Source organism: Meriones unguiculatus, chromosome 18 (genome assembly GCF_030254825.1).
Source record: "Meriones unguiculatus strain TT.TT164.6M chromosome 18, Bangor_MerUng_6.1, whole genome shotgun sequence".
In the NCBI taxonomy this organism is placed as follows: Eukaryota; Metazoa; Chordata; class Mammalia; order Rodentia; family Muridae; genus Meriones; species Meriones unguiculatus.
The window spans coordinates 50,056,384-50,082,144 of NC_083365.1; the positions used below are offsets into that span (position 1 = coordinate 50,056,384).

Genomic DNA, 25,761 nt, shown 5'->3' on the forward strand with positions numbered 1-25,761 from the left:
GTTGCATTTCTTTCTTTTATCTGTTTTTTTCTCCTAGGTCAGGGGTAGGAAATCTAAATACAGTTCTGTCCTGGCTAAAGGAAGCATTCATTATTTTTAATCCTGTTTGCACTGGGGGTTTCTTTGAGGGCTTTAATAAAACAGATAAACTTACCATACCCACAAACTACAACACAGTTTTAAGAGGTTTATACACCTTTTGAAGGCTAGAGTGTTCAACAGAATCCATGGATCCCAGTTAGGAAATTCTACTCTGCTGGGTAGAGGATTCAGATCTATCATCCCAGCACTTGGGAGGTAGAGGTGGGAGAATCAGGAATTCAAAGTCATCCTCAGATACCTAGTAAGTATCTGGACAAGTACCTCAGGACCGGTCTGGACAACATAAGATCCTGTCTCAAACACAACACAACAAACAGATAAATATTAAGGGAGGGGAGGAGACAGCCACGGTAACACTTAGCAGAAGAAAGTTAGAATAGCCATGTTACTATCTGCGGGGTATCCTTAAATAAGTGAGGATAGCAAGAATAAGGATATAAGGCTAATGTCTGAAAGCCAACCACTTCCTTATGTACCAGCAACGAACAAGCAGAATTTGAAAATAAGAACACATTGTTCAGCTGGTGAAACGGCTCAGTGGGGAAAGGCACTTGTCACCAGATCTCATGGCCCAAGTTTGATTTCTAAAACCACCATGGTTGTAGGAGAAAACTAACTCCCACAAGTTGTCCTCTGACCTCCACACACACACAGTGGTGCACACACAAGTGACACATACAGTGACACACACATGCAGTTAAAAGTTAAAACCCACACTGTCACTTACATTAGCACTCCCGAAGTCTTCTTCTTCTTTTTTTTTTTTAAGGGTAGCTTAGGCTAGTAGTTTTTTTTTTTTTTTTTTAGATTTATTTTATGTTTTGTGATGGGTATTTGGCCTGTATGTATGTATATGCACCATGTATGTATCTGGCATTCTCAGATGTCAGTCTCCGAGAGCTGAAGTTGTGGATGGTTGTGAGTGACAGGGCTCCTGGGGACTGAACCCAGGTCTGTACAAGATCATCAAGTACTCTTACCTCCTGAACCATCTCTCAGCCTCTCAGCTGAAGTTCTCTTACTTCAGCCTTCTAATCTTTCTCCTTTCCTCTTTCTCTCTCTCTTTCATTTCCTTCCTTCCTTCCCTCCCTCCATCTTCTCTTCCATTTCTGATGATAGTAATTTGTGTCTTCTCTGTCTGTCTGTCTGTCTCTCTCTCGTTAGCTTGGTAAGGAGCTTGTTAATTTTGTTGACCTAGTCAAAAGAAGGCTTTTGGTTTGGTTGACTTATAGTCCATGTTTATGCATGAGAAAACTTGGTGAGTCTTTCTGTTGCATGTCCGTGCACGCATACATCTGTATGTGTGTGTGTGTAAGCCTAAGTGCTTTATGAATGCCTTCACCTTCAGCCCTGCAACCTAGCACTGAATTTACTCAAATAAGAAGCTGCAGATAGATAGATAGATAGATAGATAGATAGATAGATAGATAATAACCAAGGAAGGCAGGAAAGGTCCTTCAGTGGATGTGGACATCCCAGACACCAGACCGCTGAGGGCTCTGAGCGTCTGTCATCAAGATGACTGCTCTCAGGCCACTCTCCTGGACAGGCTTCCTGAGTGCTCCACGGGTCTTGCAGCAGCTCCAACCACCATGTGGGAATCACTCCCACAACCCCTTGTAGACTTGTTCCTGCTGTGTTTGCCACCCCAGGTCTCACGAGGCTTTTGTCTTTCTAGAGCAGAACTGAAAGTTCACCCTCACAGCCAGCTCCAGTGACCCTAAGACTTTCGTTTCCTCTTTATTCTAGAGAGAAAGTACTGAGCGTGCTTCCATCAAGACAAAGTGGGGCTGAGGTGAGTAGAGGCTCTATTCACACCCGGGGCTTTAATCCTTCAAGTCATCAAAATCACCTTCTCGTTGTCGTACAGATTTCTGGTCCCACCTCAGACTTCCCCTGATGGGAGTTTGGAGGACAGGAGTCTGTAAATTTCCAGGTCTCCCAAATGGTTCTGATGAGCCTGTAATGTTTAGGAACCAGTGGGTGGTGACAGGGTTTTCTTGTTCCTTTCTGGCTCAAGGTGTTCTCTTTTCTTCCATTTGATTACATCCTCCTCTCATGCTTTGCTTCCTATAGCACTTAAACATACTATTATCATGCATGCTTCTTACATGTTATCATATACGCCTATGGATTTCCTTCCTTGTAATAGCTTCCAGGGAAGCTATTCAAGGCCAGGGATTGTACCTTATTAGCATTTTCTTTCATGCACCCAGGCCTGCCACACAATGTTGAGCAGGTTGTTCACAGTACAAAGGTGAGCATGTGGGGTCAGTGGGACTGTGAACAGGCTAAACCCCAAGCTGATTCACCAAGTCTTCAATTGTGGCCTCTAATGATTAGAAGAAAGGGTGGCTTTTCTAATATAACAGGTAGGCTACTGATGGCTTGGTTTGAGCCTGGTTTCATAATAGTATGAGAAAATCTGAGCATCTACTCAAGAAAAACAATTTGATACGATAATGCACGCCTTTAATCCCAGCACTTGGGAGGCAGAAGCAGGCAGATCTCTGAGTTCGAGGGTAGCCTACTCTACATATCGGGTTCCGGGACAGCCAAGACTACATAGAGAGATCCTGTCTCATCCCTGCCCTCCCCTCCCCCCCAAGGAAAAACAGTTGGCTGATTTTGGTAGAAGGTGGGGTCTTCATACGGTGTCAAATTGAATAGAAAACCTTTCTCATATCTGTTTCTCAAAGTCTTGCTTTATTTTATTTTGCTTATTTATAAGTTTGTTTGTTTGAGACAGGGTCTTTGTATATCTCTAAAATAAACTCACTATGTAGACCAGGCTAGCCATGAACTCACAGAGATCAATTTGTCTCTGCCTCCAGAGTCCTGGGATTAAAGGTATGTACCACCACACCCAAAGTCTTGTTTTAAAAGTCTCAGGCCCTCAAACCCCAGTCCATTCCTCCCTCTTCAGAGACTGCAGCACCTGGCTGGCACTGTGGACATTTCATGATTCGGAGGCGGTTTCCCTCTCTCTCCCCACCCTCCAAGTCCAGGGCCACCTTACTTACCTTGGATTCAAGCAGCTTGGCGGACTTTATTACTGAACATGCAGCGTTTACGCTTGTATGCCATTCCGGCACAGGGCAGGCTGAGATCGGAGAACTGCCGCAAGCTCAAGGCCAGCTTGAAACACACAGAGAGAGCCTGTCTCTGGGCCTCTTTCAGTTCATGTGCAGTGCGGTGACTTTTACCTCCAGCACCAGAAATAGCAGGTGCAAGTTCAGAGATCATTGCTAATTCAATTAATTACATGTATATAAATAAGGGCTGGGATGCAGTTCCAGTAGTGTCATCTAATATTATATATTATATTCATTATTACAAATGAGTCATATGTAATTATATAATATGTAAGCCATAGTAAGTGTGCAATTATGTGTTAATATATAATTAGCTGGGGCTGGCGTGATGGCTCAGAGGTTGCTCTTGCACAGTCATCCATAAATCCAGTTTTGGGGCATCTGGCTTCCCCTTCTGACCTCTGAGGGCACCAGGCCCACACGAGGTGCATAGACATGCGAGTAAAACACTCATACACATAAAATAAAAATACATTTAAAAATATTTAAATAAAGACAGGAAAAGTATCATGAAATAAATAATATGTAGTTAACATATACTATAAATATATATTTCGTATTGTATGTGAATGCAAATATAAAACATATTACATATGTAACAGGTATATACACATATATTCACATGTTGGCGTTGCATATATCGACTCTTTCAGGCGGCACCAGGCCACGTTAAGTAGATACTGGTGGACGATGCTGCTTGCCCTCGGAGCGCATGTGAGTGCGTGCGACACTGAGTTAGACGGGGAGTCCTGGAGTCCACATCTCCGCTCCGCCAGTGCAGCACGCAGTCCTCAGGCTGTGGCAGGTCTGAAACTTTCTTCCCGGAGGGAGGTGGGGGGAGGGGATGGTCTCTGTGATAGTAGCAGAGACTTGGCGCTAGCTCTGAAGAGTGCCAGAACCGTGGAACACGGTGGTAGGAAGTGAGCTACACCCGTCATGTCAGGTTGGGGATGTTGGCAGGAAAGAGCCAGACTTATTTGGTTGATCAGATCAGCTGAATCCCGCTGAGACAGTGGGTCTTCTAGGAGTCAGAGGAAATTTAGGATTCGCCTAGTTTTGTTGAAATTAAATTATATTTGTACTTCTTTAGTGCGTTTGCCTGCCAAGGCAAACATGGAGGTCAGAGGACAACTTGCAGGGATTGGTTCTCTCTGTCCACTCTGTGGGTGCCAGGCTTGGTATCTGTGCCTGTGCTGGATAAGCCAGCTTGCCATCCTCTTCCATACTTTATAGGCAAATGAGATTATGAAAAAGGTCTAAATGCAGCATTATACAAGTTGTGCTATACTTAAAATAGTTACATTTAGAAGAGGGCTACTTTTCACTAGAAAAGTCCAAGTGTGACTCTATGATGTTGTTATATCTTGAATGCTGGGATTCTGCCAAGTTAGTGTAGTGGAACCTAATTCTTTATGTGATAATATTAGTTAACTAAACCTTTGGGGGAAGTGACCAAGACATGAGCTTTGGCTCTCATGGATGGAATTCGTGAGCTTACAAAGAGTGTGGAAGGTTGTGCTCTCCTCTTTCACGAGGAAACAGTGCCATGAGAAAAGTGTCATCTTTAAGCAGAAGGCTCTGACCAGACACAGAGCTGCTGACAACTTCAATTAGGGACTCTCGGTACCCCAGAACATTGAACAATAGATGAGAGAGGGATGGGGTGGTGGACAGCGTCAGAGAGACAGAAAGACAGAGAGAGACAAAGAGCGTGCTTAGGATCCACTCCAATGTGTGTTTGGAGAGAATAGGAGCCAAGGCAAAAGTGCTCAGCAGAAGAGCCCAGATGTGGACAGAAGAGCATGCACAGTGTGACTGAAACCTTGTCATCCCGACATGAAAATGTGGGCATTGCCGGGGCTTCAAGTGGGACTGCAAAGGAACAAGAGCTTGTTTCAAAGTCAGGCACAGGACTGTTTTTTCAGAATCTCTTTGGCTTCCAGAGAGATGATGGGCACAGGCAGCCTCCTCCTGAGTTAGAAGTCACATTCACGGTGCGGAATGTGGCATGGATATAGGATGGGGTCAGTGAGGGCAGTTTCCTGCAAACCCGGCTCTTGTTTATGCACATTCTTTCCGCTTCTGGCTCTGAAGTCATATGCTCTTCTGGAGCCCCTCTAAGTCATCCCGGAAGAGGTGGGGATATATGGCAATCTTTGAGGTCAAGCAGATGGAGAAAAGTCCTAGGGCCTGGTATAAATTTTGGAACTGTGCTGTTTGATGGCCTCTGATTGAACTCTGATCTTGATCTCAGATTGACCCATTACCACTGCCAAAGGCAGCAATCAAGAAGACAGGCTGAGTTTATACAATAGACCAGGGGTTAGCAATTTTTAACATATAAAAGACCAGAAAGAATATAGTCTTTGGGGGTCATATGATGTCTGTCAGAATTACTCAACTTTGCTGTTACTGTATAAAAAGAACTAGAGACAATATGCAAATGAACAAGTGTGTCTGTTTCAATAACATTTTACTTGCAAAAATTACAGGGCTGGGGATATAGCTCAGTTGACAGAATGCTTGCTTAGCATTCAGGGAGACTTAGGTTTGATCTCAACCCTTAATAAAACAGGTGTGTTGGTACACACCTGTACTCTCAGCATTTGCGTGGCAGAAGCAGGCAGAAATCTGAGTTCAAGGACAGCTTGAGCTACAAAGGACATTCCAGGCCAGACAGAGCCACACAGTAAGACGCCATTAAAAAAAGAAAGAAAGAAAAAATATTGATTAAGAATTGAGGGGCTAGTTGGCTCAGTGGCACACGCTTGTAATCCCAGCTGTCAGGGAGGCAGAGGCAGGCAGATCTCTGTGAGTTTGAGAGCAGCCTGGTCTACAAAGTCCAGAGCAGTTACCCACATGGAGAAACCCTGACTCAAAAAAAAAAAACAAAAAAAACCAAAAAAACAATAAGAATAAGAATTGAGGGGCTGAGCTGGGTGTGGTGGCTTCCACCTTTAATCGGGAACAGCGCCAGGGAGATCTCTGTGAGTTCCAGCCTGGCATACACAGTGGGTCTTAGCGCAGCCATGGATATATAGAGAAACCCTGCCAAAAGACAAACAAAACCAAAAACGGTCTGTGTACCCTGGGCTGTCCTCAGATTCTCTATGTAGCCTAGTATGACCTTGAACTTCTAATCCTCCTACCTCTACCTGCTAAGTGGTTGGACTAACGCATGCTCCCCCATGCCCGTTTTATGCGGTGCTGAGCTTGACAGGCCCTCTCTACCCAACCATTCTACCCGCTGAACCCCAGCCTGCAGTCGGAACCTTAGAGGAAGGGCTTGTCACTTCTGAGGCCCACACTGAAGACAAGGCTGGACACACACCGCCTCAAGTTCTTGGACGGCTTCTCTAGGCCAATAGTTTATAACCCCGCAGAGTAGGTGAAAAATACGAGCAAGACACAGACAAGAAGCAAAAGACCCTTTTGCCTCAAACATGCCAGGCAGATGTTCTGCCGGTTGGCTGTATCCCATGCAAAAGGCTTGTTTAGGTACAGCATTTTTAACGCTTTGAAGTGGTGCTGACTAAGCAGGCACACCTTAGCAAACAGGAAGCGTTTATTAGAGTCTTACAATATGCTTTGAAAGAATGGTGTGATATGTATCAACCTGTGGACATTGTCTACCTTTTTTTTTTTTTTAAGCTGTGTGACTCTGGGTAAGTCACCCACTTCCCTCTTTTTCGGGTGGGTGGCCTGAACTCCCAAAGAATGACTTTGATCTCCTGCTCTTCCTGCCCCTACCTCCCAGGAGCTGGGATTACAGGCTTGTGTCACCACACTGGATTCACTGTCCCTGTCTTAAAAAAAGTTCCTAGATCTATTTATGTTTATTTTATGCATGTAAGTGCTTGTCTGTATCTGTGTATGTGCACCATGTGTATACTTGGTACCTGAAGAGGTCAGAAAATGGTGTAGGATTCTCTGGAGTTTTGCATGGTCGTGAGCCACCCTGTGGGGTTTGGGAACTGGGCCTGCAGCCTCTGCAAGAGCAGCAAGCGCTTTCAAGCTGGAGGCCATTTCCCCGCTCCTACTTCTTCTTTTTGAGGTGTAGTTTCTTCAGCTATGGAGAAGGAAAATATAGCTGTGAATCTCATGGGGGAAAGACCTGTCAGTGAGCAATAAATAAGAGACAAATAATTAAAGGAGAAACACATAGAAATGGATTGAAAACAAGAAATAAGAGGTATGTTTTACCCTCCCCCCCTTTCTTTTCTTGTTTGATTCTTCCTTGCTGCTGTCTGCCTTTCCACAGATACTATTTTGGGTCACACAGCCTGTTGTCATGAAGATTCCATGTCCATCCATTTTCTAGATCCTATCTGGTATATAGGTTCATGTGGTTCTAGATTTATTGGCAATCCCAATGCCTCCTATGTTGTATTTCTTTATTATTTCAGTTTATTTACATTACATCCCAAGGAAGCCCCCTTCTCTCCTCTCCTAGTTCTCCCCATCTCCTTCCCTCCCCTTCCCTCTCCCTTTCCCCCCAGAAAAGGGGAGCTCCCCCCTGTAACAGCCCTCCCCAGCACATTAAGTCAGGTCAGGACTGAGCCTATCCTCATCCCCCTCATCATCTTCCTGTCAGGGGGAAGTGATCCAAAAGCAGGCAAGAGAGTCCATGGTAGGAACACCCCCCTCCACTCACCAGGTGATCCACATGAAGACCAAGCTGCCCATCGGCCACATAGGTGTGACCTAGGTCCAGACTATGCACGTTCCTTAGGTGATGTCTTAGTTTTGTAAGCCCCATGGGTCTGGATTAATTGTCTCTGTTGGTCTTCTTATGAGGTTCCTGTGTAGTGGAAAGGCACCTGTCTTTTTAAAAACTCTACCTTATTTGGGGTGTTTAGACCTCTACCTCCCTTCCACTAATCCCCCAACCTTAAGTAGGAGAGAGAAAAGGTTGGTGGGGAGAGGGGGTCCAGACCCCTTTACTTCTCCAACTCGATAGGATCATGGGGTTCTTTGAGGGCTCTGTACCAATCTCTGTCAACTGCAGACGCAGCCAGCAGGCTCCTCCAACACCGCTGTGCTCTGAGGCGTTTCTCCCCATCAGTCTGCTCCAAATCACCACACTCTGGTCTCTGCTACATGCCAGCTACATGCCACACGCCAACACTGAATGCCACACCTTCTCTTTTCCAGCTCTCACACTTATACTCTCAGAGTCCTAGACCACGTCCCTCTCTGTGCCCCATGTGGAAGGCTGGTACCAGCTGGCCAAAGCCACGCTCCTCACAATTAACAGGTGTGGACAAACTAGCATATTACATAACATACAAAGAAACCAAAACCTCCATTACATACCTGCCCCCATCTTTCCCCCAACACTTCCACAGGAGTCCTGGAACTCTTCCCCAGGCTTGGCTGCAGCCCCAGCATCAGTCTCGATGATCCACTGCTGACTAGAGCCTCCTAGATGACAGTCAAGTGAGGCTCCTGTCTGCCAGCATAGCAGGGCATCATGGATAACGCCAGGGGCTGGCTCTCTACCACGGGATGGGTCTCAGGTTGGGTCAATTATCGGTTGGACATTCCCTCAATCTTTGTTCCTTCTTTATCCCAGCCCTTCTTGTAGGCAGGGTAACATTTGGGTTTTTTTTGGGGGGTGGGTTGTTGTTCCCTTCCCTCCACTAGTCTGGACTGGGTAGGAGGTGGTCACTTCAGTTTTCGTAACCCTGGTCCCCTTAGGAGTCCCAGATGGAGTCACACGATGTTCTCCCAGGAGCCTACCCTGGTACAGCCCTCCGGCTTGACAAAGAGATGACCCCCCCTCAGTTTCCATTGTTGTTCCCAGCCCTCTCATCTCCCACCCCCTTCTCTGCCACATCTGATACCCATCCTTGTTTCCCCCCTATTCCATCTCTTGCCCAGTTCTCTCTCTTCATCCACTTCTGCTGTCTATTCTATTTCCCCTTCTGAGTGACATTCCACCACCCTCCCTTGGGCCCTCCTTCTTACTTAGTTTCTTTGGGTCTGTGGTTATCTGGTACTATAGGTCTAATATCCACTTAGTAGTAAATACATATCATTTGCACCTTTCTGGGTCTAGGTTACCTCACTCAGGATGATCTTTTCTAGTTCCATCAATTTGCCTGCAAATTTCATGATTTCTTTCTTTTTAAAAGCTGAGTAGTATTCCATTGTGTAAATGTACCACAATTTCTGTATCCATTCTTCAGATGAGGGATATCTAGGTTGTTTTTAGTTTCTGGCTATTATGAATAAAGCCACTATGAACATAGTTGAGCAAATGTCTTTGTTTTATGGTAGAGCATCTTTTGGATATATACCTAGGAGTGATATAGCTGGGTCTTGAGGTAGAGCTCTCCCCAACTTTCTGAGAAAGCACCAGATTGATTTCCAGAGAGGTTGTACAAGTTTTCACTCCTACTAGCAGTGGAGGAGGGTTCCTCTTTCTCCACATCCACACCAGCATGTGTTGTCACTTGAGTTTTTGATCTTAGCCATTCTGACTGGGGTAAGATGGAATCTTAGAGTCATTTTGATTTGCATTTTTCTGATGGCAAAGGGCACTGAGCATTTCTTTAAATCTTTCGCAGCCCTTTGAAATTCCTCTGTTGTGAATTCTCAGTTTAGTTCTGTATCTCATTTTTAATTGGATCATTTGATTTGTTGATGTTTAATTTCTTAAGTTTTTGGTATGTTTTGGATATTAGCCCTCTGTCTGATACAGGGTTGGTGAAGATCTTTTCCAAATCTGTAGGTTGCCATTTTGTTGTATTGACAGCATCTTTTGACTTACAGAAGCTTTTCAGTTTCATGAGATCCAAATTAGTAATTGTTGATCTCAGAGCTTGTGCAGTTGGTGTTCTGTTCAGGAAGTTGTCTCCTCTGCCAATGAGTTCCAGACTTTTCCTCACTTGGTCTTCTAATAGATCTAGAGTCTCTGGTTTTATGTCAAGGTCTCTGATCCACTTGGACTTGAATTTTGTGCAGGGTGATAAATATGGGTGTATTTGTATTTTTATACATGCAGTTATCCAGTTAGACCAGCACCATTTATTGAAGATGATTTCTTTTTTGCATTGTATGGTTTTGGCTTCTTTGCTGACTATCTAGTGCCCGTAGGAGCGTGAGTTTATTTCTGGGTCTTCAGTTCGGTTCCATTGATCAACCTGTCTGTTTCTGTGCCAATACCATGTAGGTTTTTTTTATTATTTTATTTATTATTTTTATTATTATACTACTGCTCTCTAGTATATCTTGAAATCAAGGATGTTCTTTTATTATACAAAATTGTTTTGGCTCCCCTGGGTCTTTTATTTTTTTCATATGAAGTTAATGGTTGCTCTTTCTAGTCTATAAAGAATGGTGTTAGAATTTTGATGGGAATTACAGTGAATCTGCAGATGGCTTTTGGCAGGATAGCCATTTTTACTATCTTTTTTTTTTTGTATGGACACTCTTTTTTATTATTATTAATTACACTTTATTCATTTTGTATCCCCCCATAAGCCCCTCCCTCCTCCCCTCCCGACCCCACCCTACCTTCCCTTTCTGCATGCATGCTCCTCCCCATGTCCACTGATAGGGGAGGTCCTCCTCTCCTTCCTTCTGATCTTAGTCTATCAGGTCACATCAGGAATGGCTGCATTGTCTTCTTCTGTGGCCTGGTAAGGCTGCTCCCCCCTCAGGGGGAGGTGATCAAAGAGCAGGCCAATCAGTTTATGTCAGAGGTAGTCCCTCTTCCCATCACTATGTAAGCCACTATCTTAATCCTACCAAGCCACAAGCATGGGAGATCTTTCCACCTTCTAAAATCTTTAATCTCTTTCTCCAAAGGCTTGTAGTTCTTGTCATACAGGTCTTTCACTTGTTTGGTTAATGTTATATCAAGATACTTTGTATTATTTGTGGCTATTATTTTGTATTATTTGTGAAGGGTATTGTTTCCCCAATTTCTTTCTCAGCCCTTTTGTCGCTTGTATAAAGGAGGGCTAATGACTCTTTTGAGTTAATTTTATATCCAGACACTTTGCTGAAGGTGTTTATCAGCTGTAGGAGTTCTCTGATAGAATCTTGGGGGTCACTTATGTATACTATCATTTCATCTGTGAAAAGTGATACTTTGACTTCTTCCTTTCCAGTTTGTATCCTCTTGATCTCCTTTAGTCGTCTTATTGCTCCAGCTAGAACTTCAAGTACTATATTGAAGAGATATGGTGAGAGTGGGCAGCCTTGCCTTGTCCCTGATTTTAGAGGAAATGCTTTAAGTTTCTCTCCATTTAACTTAATGTTGGCTATTGGCTTATTGTATATTGTCTTTATTGTGTTTAGGTATGTGCCTTGTAGCCCTGATCTCTCCAAGACTTTAAATATGAAGGGGGGTGTTGGATTTTGTCAAAGGCCTTTTCAGCATCTAATGAGATAATCATGAGGTTTTTTTTTTCCTTTCAGTTTGTTTATATAGTGGATTACTAATGTTGATAGATTTTTGCATGTTGAGCCATCCCTGCATTCCTGGGATGAAGCCTACTTGATCATGGTGGATGATATTTTTGACGTGCTCCTGGATTTGGTTTGCAAGTATTTTACTGAGTATTTTTGCATTAATATTCATAAGGGAGATTGGTCTAAAATTCTCTTTGTTGGGTGTTTTTTGTGGTTTAGGTATCAGGGTGATTGTGGCCTTATAGGATGAGTTTGGCAATGTTCCTTCTGTTTCTGTTTTGTGGAGTAGTTTGAGGATTGTTGGTGTTAGTTCTTCTTTGACAGTCTGGTAGAATTCTGTGCTGAAACCATCTGGCCCGGGGCTCTTTTTGGTTGGGAGGCTTTTGATGACTGCTTCTATTTCCTTAGGGGTTATAGGTCTATTTAACTTGTTATCCTGATCTTGATTTAACTTTGATCAGTGGTATCTATCAAGAAAATCATCCATTTTGTTTAGATTTTTCTGATTTTGTGGTGTACAGGTTTTTGAAGTACGATCTAATGATTCTTTGGATTTTCTTGGTGTCTGTCGTTCTATCCCCTTTTCATTTCTGATTTTATTAATTTGGGTACTCTCCCTCTGCCTTTTAGTTTGTTTGCAAAGGGTTTGTCTATCTTGTTGATTTTCTCAAAAAAACCAACTTATGGTTTTGTTGATTCTCTGTATTGTTCTCTTTGTTTCTAGGTTATTGATTTCAACCCGGAGTTTCATTATTTCCTTCTGTGGACTCTGCTTGGGTGTGTTTACTTTCTTTTCTTTTTTTTTTTTTCTAGAGCTTTCAGGTGAGCTGTTAAGTTGCTAGTATGAGCTCTCTCCACTTTCTTTCTGAAGGCACTTAGCACTATGAACTCTCCTCTTAGCACTGCTTTCATTGTGTCCCATAAGTTTGGGTTTGTTGTGCCTTCATTTTCATTGAATGCTAGAAAGTCTTTAATTTCTTTATTTCCTCCCTGACCCAGTGTTATTAAGTAGACAGCTGTTCAGTTTCTACGAGTTTGTAGGAATTCTATTGTTTCTGTTGTTGTTGAAGTCTAGCTTTAATCCATGGTGGTCTGATAGAATACAAGGTGTTATTTCAATTTTCTTGTATTTGTTGAGGCTTCCCTTGTATCCAAAGATGTGGTTAATTTTGGAGAAGTTTCCACAAGGCGCTGAGAAGAAGGTATACTCTTTTGTGTTTGGATGGAATGTTCTGTAGATATCTGTTAGGTTCAATTGATTCATACATCAGTTAGTTTCATTATTTCTCTGTTTAGTTTCCATCTGAATGATCTGACTATTGGTAAGAGAGGTGTGTTGAAGTCCCCTACTATTAATGTGTGGGGTTCAATATGTGATTTAAGCTTTAGTAATATTTATTTTACAAATGTGGGTGCCCTTGCATTTGGGGCATATACATTCAGAATTGAGACATCATCTTGGTTGATTTTTCCTTCAATGAGTATGAAGTGCCCATCCCCATCTTTTTTCATTAATTTTGGTTGAAAGTCAATTTTATTAGCTACTATAATAGCTACTCCAGCTCGCTTCTTGTGTCCGTTTGCTTGAAAACCTTTTTCCAGCCCTTTATTTTGAGGTAATGTCTATCATTGTTGCTGAAGTATGTTTCATGTATGCAACAGGATGATGGGTCCTGTTTACACATCCATTCTGTTAGCCTGTGTCTTTTTTATTGGGGAGTTGGGGCCATTGATGTTGAGAGATATTAATGTCCATTGGTTGTTACTTCCTGTTATTTTGATGTTGGTATGGTAGAGTGTATGTGCTTGCTTCCTTTCTTTTCATTTGGCCGCTGTACGGTTATTTGTTTCCTGTGTTTTCCTGGGTGTAGTTAGCCATCTTGGGTTGGAGTTTTCCTTCTATTATCTTCTATAGTGCTGGGTCTATGGCTAGGTACTGTTTAAACTTGGCTTTGTCATGGAATATCTTGTTTTCTCCATCTATGGTGCTTGAAAGCTTTGCTGGGTATAGAAGTCTGGGTTGACATCTGTTCTCTTTTAGAGTCTGTATAACATCTGTCCAGGCCCTTCTGGGTTTCATTGTCTCTGTTGAGAAGTCCGGTGTAATTCTGATAGTTTTGCCTTTATATGTGACTTGGCCTTTTTCTTGTGTGGCTTTTAATATTCTTTCTTTGTTCTGTACATTCAGTGTTTTGATTATTATGTGATGGGAAGGTTTTCTTTTCTGGTCCAGTCTATTTGATGTTCTGTAGGCTTCTTATATGTTTATAGGTATTTCTTTCTTTAGGTTGGGGAAGTTTTCTTCTGTGATTTTGCTGAAAATATATTCTGGGCCTTGGAGTTTGGAATTTTCTTCTTCTTCTATTCCTATTATTCTTAGGCTTGGTCTTTCCATATTATCCGAGATTTCTTGGATGTTTTGTGTCAGGAACTTTTTAGATTTAAAATTTTCTTTGACTGATGTATAGATTTCTTCAATCAATCATATCTTCTAAACCTGAGATTCTCTCTCCCATCTCTTGTATTCTGTTCTTGATGCTTGTGTCTCTGTTTCTGTTCTCTTCCCTAGGTTTTTGATCTCCAGGATTGCCTCAGAGTGTGTTTTCTTTATTGCTTATATTTTCATTTTTAGGTCCTGGACAGTTAGTTTTATTCATTTCCTTCTCCCATTTGGTTGTATTTTCCTGTATTTCTTTGAGGGAATTATTCAATTCCTTCACTTGTTTGATTGTATTTTCCTGTATTTCTTTAAAGGATTTACTCAATTCCTTTACCTGTTTGGTTGTATTTTTTTGCATTTCTTTGAGGGATTTATTTTCTTCTTTTAAGGCCTTGATCTTTTTCATCACCTCAGATTTAAGAACTTTTTCTTGCTCCTCTGGTGTGATAGCATCCTCATGGTTTTCTATGGTAGGCTAGCTGGGGTTTTTTGGTGGTGTCAATGGCCCTGGGTTTTGTTGCTGGTGTTCTTGCCCTGACCTCTAGCCATTTGGTTGACTCTGGTATTAGGAGGTCTGGTATTCTCTGATGGTAATAGGTCTTTGGGGTTGTCTGGGGTTGTAGGTACAGCTCTTGGTCCCAGATGGCCACAGTCCTCTGGTTTTCCTGCTGCTTCCTTATCCCTGCTGGTCTTTGGCCACAGGTGGGGGTGGGGTCCCAGGAAGTGGTGCAGGCTGGGCAACTGGGGTGTGGGGCACACAGGGGGAGTGGAGTGCAGAGGGCCCTGGGGAGACCTAGCCACTATTGCTGGCAGGCCAGTCTCCTATGTTGTCGTTTATAACATGATCTCTAATGAATACACAGTTGTTTTTTTTGTTTTTTGTTTTTTTTTTTCCCTGATGCTGGTTTGCTTTAGGAGCTAAATACTTCCTCAGATATATAGCAGTTGGGCATAATCTATTTTCCATTCTGTGACAAAGTAACCGAGCTTATATAGAAAAAAGCTTCATTTCACTCATTGTTTTGGAGGTTGAAAGTTCAACAGCATGACACTGGTTCTTTTGAGGTCTGCCCAGCTATATCACATTTTGGATGTGGGAGCTTTGGGTGAGATCAGATGGTAAGACAGGAAGCTGGAGGAGCTCAAAGCCAGGCAGGATTTTTTTTTTTTTTTTTTTTTATGATTAACTGTTTTCATGAGAACTGACTTACTTTTAGATGGGCTTTAAGCTTTTCTGAGGACAGTGCTCCCAGTGATCTGATGAGCTCATCCCAGGCTCATCCTGTTGATGCTTCCATTACTTCCCAAGACCATTGCATCTGGGACAAGCCTGGGACCCTTTAGTGGGTAAACTGTACCCACAGCACCGGGAGAGAGAACGTGCTCTTCAGCAAGAGCCTGTGTGCTTGAAACAGCGCAAGTGATCTGTCCAGAGCTGGGTGACTGTGGATGGCTGATAGGTAAAGGCAAGTGTCAAGTGCCATGGCTGGGTAGGGGGCACTATAGTGGTTAGTAAGCAAGAGAGAAAGGACTTGAGCGGGATTTTTCTGGATTTTATCGGCTCTAAAACCATTGATTTTAAACATTATTCCAAACTCTGTGCTGAGACTCCTGGGAAGCCTGCTAACCGTTCTTCCTCTTCTAAGCATTATGATTTGTGTCACCCAGCCGGGATAGGACGCCCTGCTCATCTCTCCAGGATTACTCAGCACTTTAATTTCTCCCCTGGGAGCCACTTTGACTGTCAGCTAGGAGGCACAGGAAGAAATTAGATTGCTCTAGAGTCTTCACTTGGATGCAATTTATTATCTCTAAAGATAAGGCCTACAGGGACCTTGCTTTCCATGAGTCAATGCAGAAAGATGACTGTTTAGCACTTGAGTCACACACCTGACTCACTTTGTTTAAAAGAGAAAAATAAACGCTAAAATATAATAATCCATACAATCACTTCTTTTATGGCTGGCTTGCCCACTGTTTGAGTTCCATACTAAAATTTAAATTTGTGGCTGCCAGAAAAGGCCGTCCCTGATCCCCGCCCTGTTTCCTCTTCTCTTTTGAAGTGGAGTTTCTCTATGCTGCCCAGGCTTGTTTCAAATTCCTGGACTCAAGAAATCCTTCCACCTCGTGAGTACCGGACATCCTGGCTCCTGATTAATCAGGAAGGTTAAAGGTCTCCCCACGAGAGAATTGGGATTCCCTTCTAGAGGCTTACCTTCGGCTCTCATACGAAACTTGAAAAAAGGGCCGAGAATCTGAGGGTGAGAGATAGAAAGGGACATCTGCTCAGCAGACATCTTCCTTTGCTTGTGAAATACGTAAAGGGTCAGGGTGTTGGACACCGACTGCCTCTCCGGGTCTGCTCTCCACCCTTTCCACCCTGCAGGGCCCTGGGAGGCTGGCTTGTGTGAATTGTGCCAATTCACACTAGGTCAAGGTTCCTTGCCCAAGGTGATGAGAGGCAGGAGGAGAGGGAGGTAAGGCCGCTGTTTACTCAACTCTCTCCCTGCTAGGACGGCTTGAATGAGCTGTGTCTCCCGCTCTGAAGGCCACAGCTCTTGCATGCAGGCCTGCCCTATGCAGTGAGCATCTCTGTTGAAGTCACTGCCCCTCCCTTATTCTCTCAAGGCCCGGGCTTAGCAAGGAGTTCTGCACTGAATTCTGAGATGCCGCACTCTCTGTTTTGTGTGTGCACCTTTGCAAGGCCTGTGAGCGCCCTGTAATCAAATTAGGAAGCCTAAATGTACCATCTGCTTCCTGCCGGAGGCCCGACTGGGATGTCTGAAGAGGCTTAATGACCTGCTCAAGGTTGCAAGAACATTTGATTGCATGCCAGTGCTACTCATGAGACTGCTACAGTATTTCACAGTTCCTAGGACACGTTCACCACCAGTCTCGGGGTGCAGGAAAGGCATCAAGCTTTCCATGCAGAAGCTAGGAAATTAAGTTTTCAATAAGAGATGGGACCAGCCACGCCAGTGAACCTCTGTGCCTTCCCCAGACCTAACACACAGGCTATGACTGTCACAGCACAGCTCATGTCCAGGTCAAAGAGGGACCCCAACTTTTATGTCACACAACTCCACACATGAGGAAAACAAACAAACCCCGAGTTCTTTCCCCCAGGCCCAAAGCTACTGATGTTAGACATACCATCCATACCACACGAGGCAAATGGTGTCATCCCATTTTCCATATGAGGTTCAGAGGGCTAAACATCCTGCCCAGAGACATGCAAATTCCTGGCCCCATTGCTCTTTCCGCTACACCGTACTGCCTCCTTGTGCAGGGATTCGGGTGTCATCACGGAATATGTCCGACACATGGACTGCATTTTCTCCATTCAAACTAGTTCCAGCCTGGCCTTCAAACTAACTCTGGGGCCTCAGCATGGTTTTCCTGTTGGGCAGCTAGAACTGACCGTGTCTGATTTTGAGTAAGAGATAAGAAGTCCAGGCCAGGCAGGTCCTTTGTCCCAGAAGTCCTGAGAAGAACATGTCTGGGGCCTGTTTGGCTATGGAGGGGTTAGTTAGGGTCGCCAAGGTATATTCTTTCCTTTCGACAAGCCATTCCCACCCCCTGCATGGCTGAGAGGGGTCCTCTGATCTACCATCAGGTCAATTTTTTTTTGGGGGGGCTATTAGCTTTTACAACATAAAAGCAGAGCTCCGGTTGCTTACTTCCTGTGTGGCCCTAAGGGCTTGCTTCCTCAGTTTGGGCCTTCATGGCCTGATTTCGGATATGAGGACGATACATTCAGGGCTCCACTGCTACCTCTTTCTGGTCTGAACTTCAGGAGCTCAGGAACCTGGAGAAAGATAAGATATGAACCTTCCAAGATTACTCCTCCTCCCTGCTTAGCAGGACTCAGGGGTAGGTCATCATGCTACAGCTTGGCTCAGAGTGAGGACAGACTTGAATTCAGGATCCTGCCTGGAAAGCGCTTTAACTTCTGTCCAGCTCTTGAATGATGCTTTGCAGTCTAGAGAGTGTCACATAGGAAGAGACAATCCCCTCCTTCCATTGCATTCATGTCTTCTCTTTGCAACAGAGAAAAGGGGAGACTGGGGTTCTAAGTGACTTGCTCAAGGTTCACAGTGTCCCCCACACTAAAGCAGGTCCTCTGCGCTCCCCATGTGCTGGACTCTCATTGCCAAGGGAGACCACTGCGGTGCTTGGTCTGGGGATGTAGCTCATTGGACGGAGTACTTGCTGAGCATGCTCAAAGACTTGGGCTCTACTCTCAATATGAGACATACACGCATGTGTACCTGTAAACCCAGAACTCAGGAAGTGGAGGCAGGAAGATGGGAGGTTAAAGCTCACCCTCGACTACACAGCAAATTTGAGTCTGGTCTACATGAATAAATAAATACATATAAAGCTTTTAGGTTGAAGCAGAAATAATACACCCAGTATAGGGGAAGACAACAAAGAAAACGGAGAGAAACAAAAAGAGGAACTGCTGTTGAGGGTTAGGGATTACTCTGCTTTCTGCTTTGGGAAGGTTCTTGGTGAGGGTGCCTGGGTTCTCAATTCCAGCCAAGTTGTGTTGATGCGACCATTAGAGAGGGTGAGTCTCCACCTTCGGAATGTGAGGTGGCCTCCTAGAGGAAGGCACAGCCCAGAGGATGGGGATCCTGGGGCATGTGGAGAATCTATAGGGAGGTTTGCTTTGGGGGAAGATTTGCCTCCCTCTCATGCCTAATATTAAGTGTTGGTCCTTCCCCTATGTGCCTTAATAAACAGTTATTTCTATATATATCTAGGCATCAAAATTTCTGCTTCCTGTGGCCAGTTAAAATTCCCCCTTTCTCTCTCCCTCCCTTCCTCCTCCCATTTCCCTCTTCTTCTATTTCTTCCTCCCTCATTTCCTTTTTTTTCTTTTCCTCCCTCCCTCTCTCCTTTACGAATTTTTTTTCTTTCATGTAAGGACTCTAGTTCAGACTGGCCTTGAACTCCCTATGTACCTAAGGATGACCTTGAACTCTTGATTTTCCTGCCTCTACTTCCTAAGTGCTTGAATGACAGGTGTACATTGCTATACCCAGTTTAGGCAGAACTGGGAGTAAAACTCAGGACCTTGTATATGCTAGGCCAGCACTCTACCAAATAAGCTGCAGCCCCAGTTTTTACTTTGGGGACAGAGTCATATTACATAGCTCAGGCTGGCCTAGAACTCATGATTTTCCTGCCCCATTCTCCCAAGTGCTGGAATTATAGACATGAGCCATCATCACTGTTAGGATTTTGGAACCAAATCTGCTTCTGGGTTGCCTAGTAACCTATGATGTCATCATGTGTCGCTGGCCAGGTGGCCACACCTGGAAGGCATAGTTACCTTGCCCCTTAAAGGGACCAGCTGGCTATGTGGTCCTTCTCTTGGTCCTTTCTCTCTTGGTTTCTCTTGCTCCTGGCCTCTTCTCTCTTGGCCTCTTGGCCTTCTTCCCTTTCTCTATCAGGGTGCCCCCTCTCTCTTTTTCCCCCTCTCTCTTTTCTCCCCATTATGCCCTGCTCTCCCTTCTCTCCCTCTCTCTTTATATCTACCTAATAAACCTCTTTTATATATAAGATCTGTTGTATGCCCAATCCTTATTATTTAATATGTCCCAAAACATTACAATCACACCATATCGACATAGGATTCAGTGTGTTGGAACCAACAATGAACTAGAGCCCATGTAGCCTAATCTACATGTAGGATTGTATGTTGCAAACTGAAGATTAGAAATGGTAAAGGGCTCCCTTGGTGTTAAATTGCCAGTTGCTGGCAATGCCAGGCCCGAGGTACAGGTCTTCTGCTTCGGTTTTGTGTTCTCTCAGGCTAGATGTCTACTTCAGACAAGCAGAAAACGTGTTCTCAGCCAGCATGAAGTGGAAGGGGAGTGGGGGTGCTTGTAAACAGGTACTTAGTCACCCCAATTTCACACCCATAATAATTAGGAGTTAAAATTTATTGAGAGTTTATGACATGCTTATTATGTGCTAGCACTTTTATAGTCATTACTTCATCTCATTTCTGTGGTAGCCCGTGAAGGACATGCTGTTTATTAGCCCAGGCTTTTCAGATGAAGAGCTTGAGGCGCCCGGAGGTAGCACAGGGCTGGGAGACAGCCCAGTCAGGAAAGTGCACCCAGAAGGCCTTCGTTTGCTCCCTAGAGCGCATAGGAACAACAACAGTGTGGTAGGGTGTGCTTGTAACCCAGCGCTGGGGAGGTGGAAATAGACATTCCTGGGGCTTGCTCGCCAGCCAGCCGGGCCGACTCTGGAAGCTTCAGGCCAGTGGGAGACCGCCCCTGTCTTAAAAAAAGAGAAAAAAGGTGGCTGTCTCCTGTGGAATTACTGGCATCCTGTAGCCTCCAGATGCATGTATATACACCTACACACGAGTGCACACACTTGAACACACACACACACGCCCAGAAGTGAAATGTGTAACCCAGAGTTACACAGCCAGTATATAGCGGAATGAGGGTGAGAATTTAGTTTGGTTTAGTGTAAAGCCCCAACTCTAAACCACTAGATTAATGCCTTTAAGACGTGGTCTCACTCTGTAGTCCTGGCTGTTCCTGAATGCGCGGAGCTCCGCCTTCTCTGCCTGAGGTTAAAGGTCCACTCTGCGATGCTGGGCCACAGGCATTTTCTAAGCATCTTTCTTTCTTTACCTTCTACTGTTTGGGTTGAATTCATCGGCGCGAGGACAGTCATGGTGCGAAGCTATGGTTAACAGGCTCTGGCGTCCCCCCAGCCTCCCTGACAGCTTCCTCAACTCCAGGCTGCAGTCCAGTCCTCCAGCAGGAGGCTGCGAGCAGAGCACAAGAAGGTGCTGTTTCCCCAGGGTTCTCCCACGAGCTGCTGCTGCTGTGGCTGGTGTTGCTTTGTCTCACGGGGAGTGCCACTAACGCAAGGAATCAAACCAAGGGAAACAACGGCTCAATTTCCTTGCCCTGGGTTTCACCTTCCACGTGAGGATTTAGGAATAAAATGTTTGTCCTCGGAGTCAGCGATTTTTTTTTTCTTGTGAGAAGTAATATAATTTGTTGTGTTTATCCCTCCCCAAGGGTTGCAGAGGGCTTTCAGTTGGGATGCGGTGCTGTTGACAGGGCTAAAGACTACGGCTGAGAAGCGAAGCCTGCTACGGAACAAACAAAGGGATCCCAGCTGTTTATGAGCTCTGCTGACCACTGCTTGGAAGACTGGGGGTCCTCGGTGAGGGAAGGGAACCAGCTAAGCTTAGTCCAATCAGTGAGGTGCAAGGGGTATGATGTTCTGATTGGTCGAACCTGAGTCACCTGCCCGGCTAAGCAGAAAGGAACTCCGGGGATTCCACCCAGATGCTGAGCGGCAAGTGCTCCCTGAGGAAGAAGTGGGGGGAGATGATAGCGCAGGGAAGAAGGAGAGATGGATGCCAGGTGGCCAAAGCAGTCATACGTGGCTATCTTCTTGGTAGCTAAGCAACTTGTCACCTTTCTGTTTTGGTTGCTCCCCTGCGCCACAGAGCTCACCTCTCCCAAGGGCAGAACTATGGAGGCCTTGAGTGAAGCAGAAAGAGATCCGGACCAGAGCTTTGGGTTCTGTCCCGTTGCTGCCACAAATGGCCTTCTTTTCAGAGTCTCTTATTTTTCTTTTGCCTTATGACAAAGAGACTGGGTGGAACTTGTCCTGCAACGCTCTAAGAGGCTGTAGGTCTGGGCAATGTCGCCGGCCCTCGCCGGCTGTACCTCTCCTGTCGTACAGCAGAAATGGAAGCAGCTTTTTCAGAACCTGGGTGTGAACCTCAGAGTGAAGTCACCTGCTAGAAAGTGCCTTAGTCTTGACACTGGAGTCCTGACTTAGTTGTGCAACCGAGGAAAATCTCTTAGCCTACCTTTCTGAACCTGAACCTCCTCTGAGAAACGGAACTCGTGATGATCTAGGCTTTCGGTTTCAAAGGCATGGAGTCTGAGCATGGTGGCCCCTGCCTCTGGTGTTCTTGGCCATCCTCGGATATGGAGGGAGTCTGAGGCCAGCCTGTCAATAAAAGAAGAAACCATGTTGGTCTGCAGAGCAACGGCATGCTAGGTGGTAAACTGAGGCACCAGGGGTCAGGCTAAAGTAGTCCAGCGATCACCGATGGCTCCACATAGATCAGGGAGCATCTCTCCTGTCTGGAGACAGAAGACCCAGCCCTTGGGAGAGAGGGAACAGGAAGTGAGGATCTGCTCGTCTGTGACCACGCTGTCCTCTCCAGGGACCTTTGGACGGAGCCTCTCCCAGCCTTTTTTAAAATGTGTGGTGGGAATCAGATCCACTGTGAAACAGTTATGGCAAGTTAACCTTTATGATGAGTCTCTCGATCTGCCTCTACCTCTAAAACGTATTTTGTTGCGTTTTTAAAAATTCCGTAAATGTCATCTGCAGCCATTCAGTCCTCCGCAACCCTATCCTCCCCGCCCCCACAAACCCTGTGGTTAAATCCTCTCTGTTCCCTTCAGCACACTCCCTCGTGCCCACCCACCCGAGACTCGTCTTCTCCGGCTTTTGTTCCCCTCTGCTGCAGAGTATACGCAGCAGCCATTGTAAACTTTCTCACATACAAATCTGAGGTCATTACCATCCCCCTTATGAGTCTTCAAAGGCTGCTGGGTACATTTGGGATGACCACAGTCCCCAGTGTGGTTACAGAGTCACTAGTCCCTATCCAGCTTATGAATGAGCTGAGTTCCTAACATTGCAATGTCTCGGGGTGCTCTTCCGAGCAAGTCCTGTGCGATCTCCCCTTCTCCTTTCTTCAGGTAGGTGTTCCTGTTTATTGCCCAACACCAGGCTGAAGAAGGCCATGTTTTCAAAGAAGCCACCTCTGGTCAGCTCTTCAAGTGGCAACCCTGCCCCTCTTAGTACCTTTTTAGTATTTATTTGTTTGTTTATTTATTTTTCTGGTTTTTTTGAGAGAGGGTCTCTCTGTGGCCTTGGCTGTCCTGGTCTTACTTTGTAGACCAGTCTGGCCTCAAACTCATAGAGATCTGCCTGCCTCTGCTTCCCTGAGTGCTGGAATTAGAGGCATGTGCCACCGTACCCGGCTTAGTCTTTTTATTTTCCCCTTGCTGTGTGTGTGTGTGTGTGTGTGTGTGTGTGTATGTACTTATGCATGTGTGGGTGTGCACATGCCATGACATGGGTGTAGAGGTCAGAGGACAACCTGAGGGGGTAGATTCTTTTCTGCAATGTAGGTTTTGCGGATTGAACTAGGGTCACTGGGCTTTCATGGTGGAGGGAGAGAACCATTTGTACATGCTTTGTGTAGGTCACTCACACACTCACTGACAGCTCCACGCAAATACACCTACTATACCACCTGCATGTATGCACACACACACACACACATACTGTGGTGGTTTGAATAAAAATGGCCCCCACAGGATGGTAGGGAGTGGCACTGTTAGGAGGTGTGGCCTTGTCGGAGGGGGCGTGTCCCTGTGGGGGCGGGCTTTGAGGTCTCCTGTGCTCAAGCTGTGCCCCTGTGGCGCACAGTCTCCTGCTGCTGCCTGAGGATCCAGCTGTAGAAATCTCAGCTCCTTCTCCAGCACCAAGTCTGCCCGAATGCCGCCATGCTTCCCGCCGTGACAGTAATGGACTGAACCTCTGAACTACAGCCAGCCCTAATTAGATGTTTTTCTTTATAAGAATCGCTGTGGTCATGGTGTTGAGTCACAGCAGAAACCCTAACTAAGACACACACACACACACACACACACACTCCTAAATAAACCTTGAAATTGTGAATAGTGAAAAGAATACATTGTAATTTTTTATTTTTAAAAACTCCACATTTGGCTAAGGCTGAGGATCTGGCTTGCTTCCATGTATGTGGACCTATCTGCATTGCCCACGTGGCATGCTGGGGTTGGCTACCCAGAGGCTATTTAAGCTGTGGGCTGGCTTTCCCCAGGGTCAGATGATTGTTCAAGGTTCCTGAATAAACTGCATTGAAAAAAAATAATTAATTATTAATCAATTAATTAATTAATTATGGAAGAATTAGCTGACGTTTGAGTTGGCAAGCACATTCATCTCTGAGCCATCTCTCGGGCCCTCTACTTACTCTTTTTTGGTGGTCTTGTGTTCCTTCCATGACAGTTGCCAAAATCCACATTTATCATTTTGTTCACACACTTGCTCACTGACTAGTCCATCATTTTACACACTTCACGAGGGCAGGAAAAACTTTCCTACTAGAGCTCAGTACCTTTAAGCTCTGCTCATACCTGTTTCTTTTTTTGGTTTCTGCTCTGACCCTACCTACGGCTCAAGCTTCCTGTGACCTCAGCCTCCGAACAGTTGAGACTACTGGTGTGCTTACTATACATAGCTCTCCACAAAAATAAAATTAAAAAAAAAGAAAAGTAAAAGAAAGCATAGAGACCTGTCTTGAACTTGCTACACGGCTGAAGAGAACTTTGAACTTCAGATCCTCCTGCTTCCACCTCTTAAGTAGTGGAATTACATACCACTCTCAGTTTCTGTGGTGCTAGTGACTGAGCCCAGAGCTTCATGAATGCTAGGCTAGCACAGTACACCTACTTAGCTACGTCTTCAGCCCCCCACAGGTGTCTTTTTGAATGAAAGAGCAAGCATTGCAGAATTAAGGCATCGTCCCTGTGTCTTCTTCAGAAGGCTTCCTCAGGCCTGTGAGTCCACCACTGTAGGCAGAGAGGACAATCCTACCCCAAGCAATGATAACTGGCTTAGCTCCCTTTCCATTCCTAAAAGTGCCCGGGGGGGTGGCATTGAGATTGTATAAATTCAGAAATACTGAATTTGGGGCTGCGTAAAGGCTGTTGCTATGCAAACCTGACAAGCTGAGTTTGAGCTCCAGAATCCACAGTAGAAGGAGAGAACCATTTCCTGAAAGTTGTCCTCTGACCTCCTCATGCTATGAGGTACTCCCCCACTACCCTCCCACATACAAGTAAATAAACACTGAAATTGTGACTAGTGAAGAAAATACCCTACACATTTTCTCACCAAAGAATTAACTGACATTTGTGGCCATCAAAACGTTTCAAGGAGTATTTCCTATAGTACTGAGTGCATCATTTTCAAGGCCCAATACAACACGAATACTCGGGTCCCTTTTAAAAAGTCAATAAGAGTTTCAAGATTGTAGAACACTCAAGCCACAAGCAACAGCTCTTCAGTACCCAGGTCATACCCCTGCCTTTGGAAGTCAGCCAGGAGATTTGGATTCCTGAGCACTGTTTGTGAACAGCTTCCCAGAGATCTTTCCCTCAGCATCAGATGGACTCTTCTTGCAGACGGCCAAGGCACGCCAGGCACAGACGAGAATGCTGCCACGTTCCCAGACGTTTCCTTTAAGTGCCATGGTTTCCAGCTGAACTCAGAGTAGAGCCAAGTTTATTTTATCTAGTAGCTGAAGGAAGCAGAGAAGTTGTTTTTGTCAAACTCCCTACAAGGTAAACATGACGATATTCTTTCATTCTGTTTACAGGACACATTGGCACGGAGAAAGTTTCTGTTGCCACCACAGGCTACTGTTTACCTGTTCCTTACACACACCTTCAGCAAGAGAGGCAGCTGCCACAAGGCCCAACCTTCATCCCTGAAAGGAGAACCAAAGCCTGGAGAGGAAGCGCTGGGACCCAGGGTGGTGACTTCGGGAGAAAGGGAGGGGTTACTGACTCACCCTTCCTGTAGACTAGC

The 25,761-nt window shown here is 45.0% G+C and overlaps 1 long non-coding RNA gene across 1 annotated transcript; it reads left to right on the forward strand.

Moving 5' to 3' along the window:
• The first annotated feature begins 1,001 nt into the window (after positions 1-1,001).
• LOC132649036 (uncharacterized) lies at positions 1,002-25,761 on the forward strand. The gene is made up of 3 exons (XR_009587440.1): positions 1,002-1,053; positions 1,852-1,897; positions 25,550-25,761. It is a non-coding gene; the product is annotated as an uncharacterized LOC132649036 (long non-coding RNA).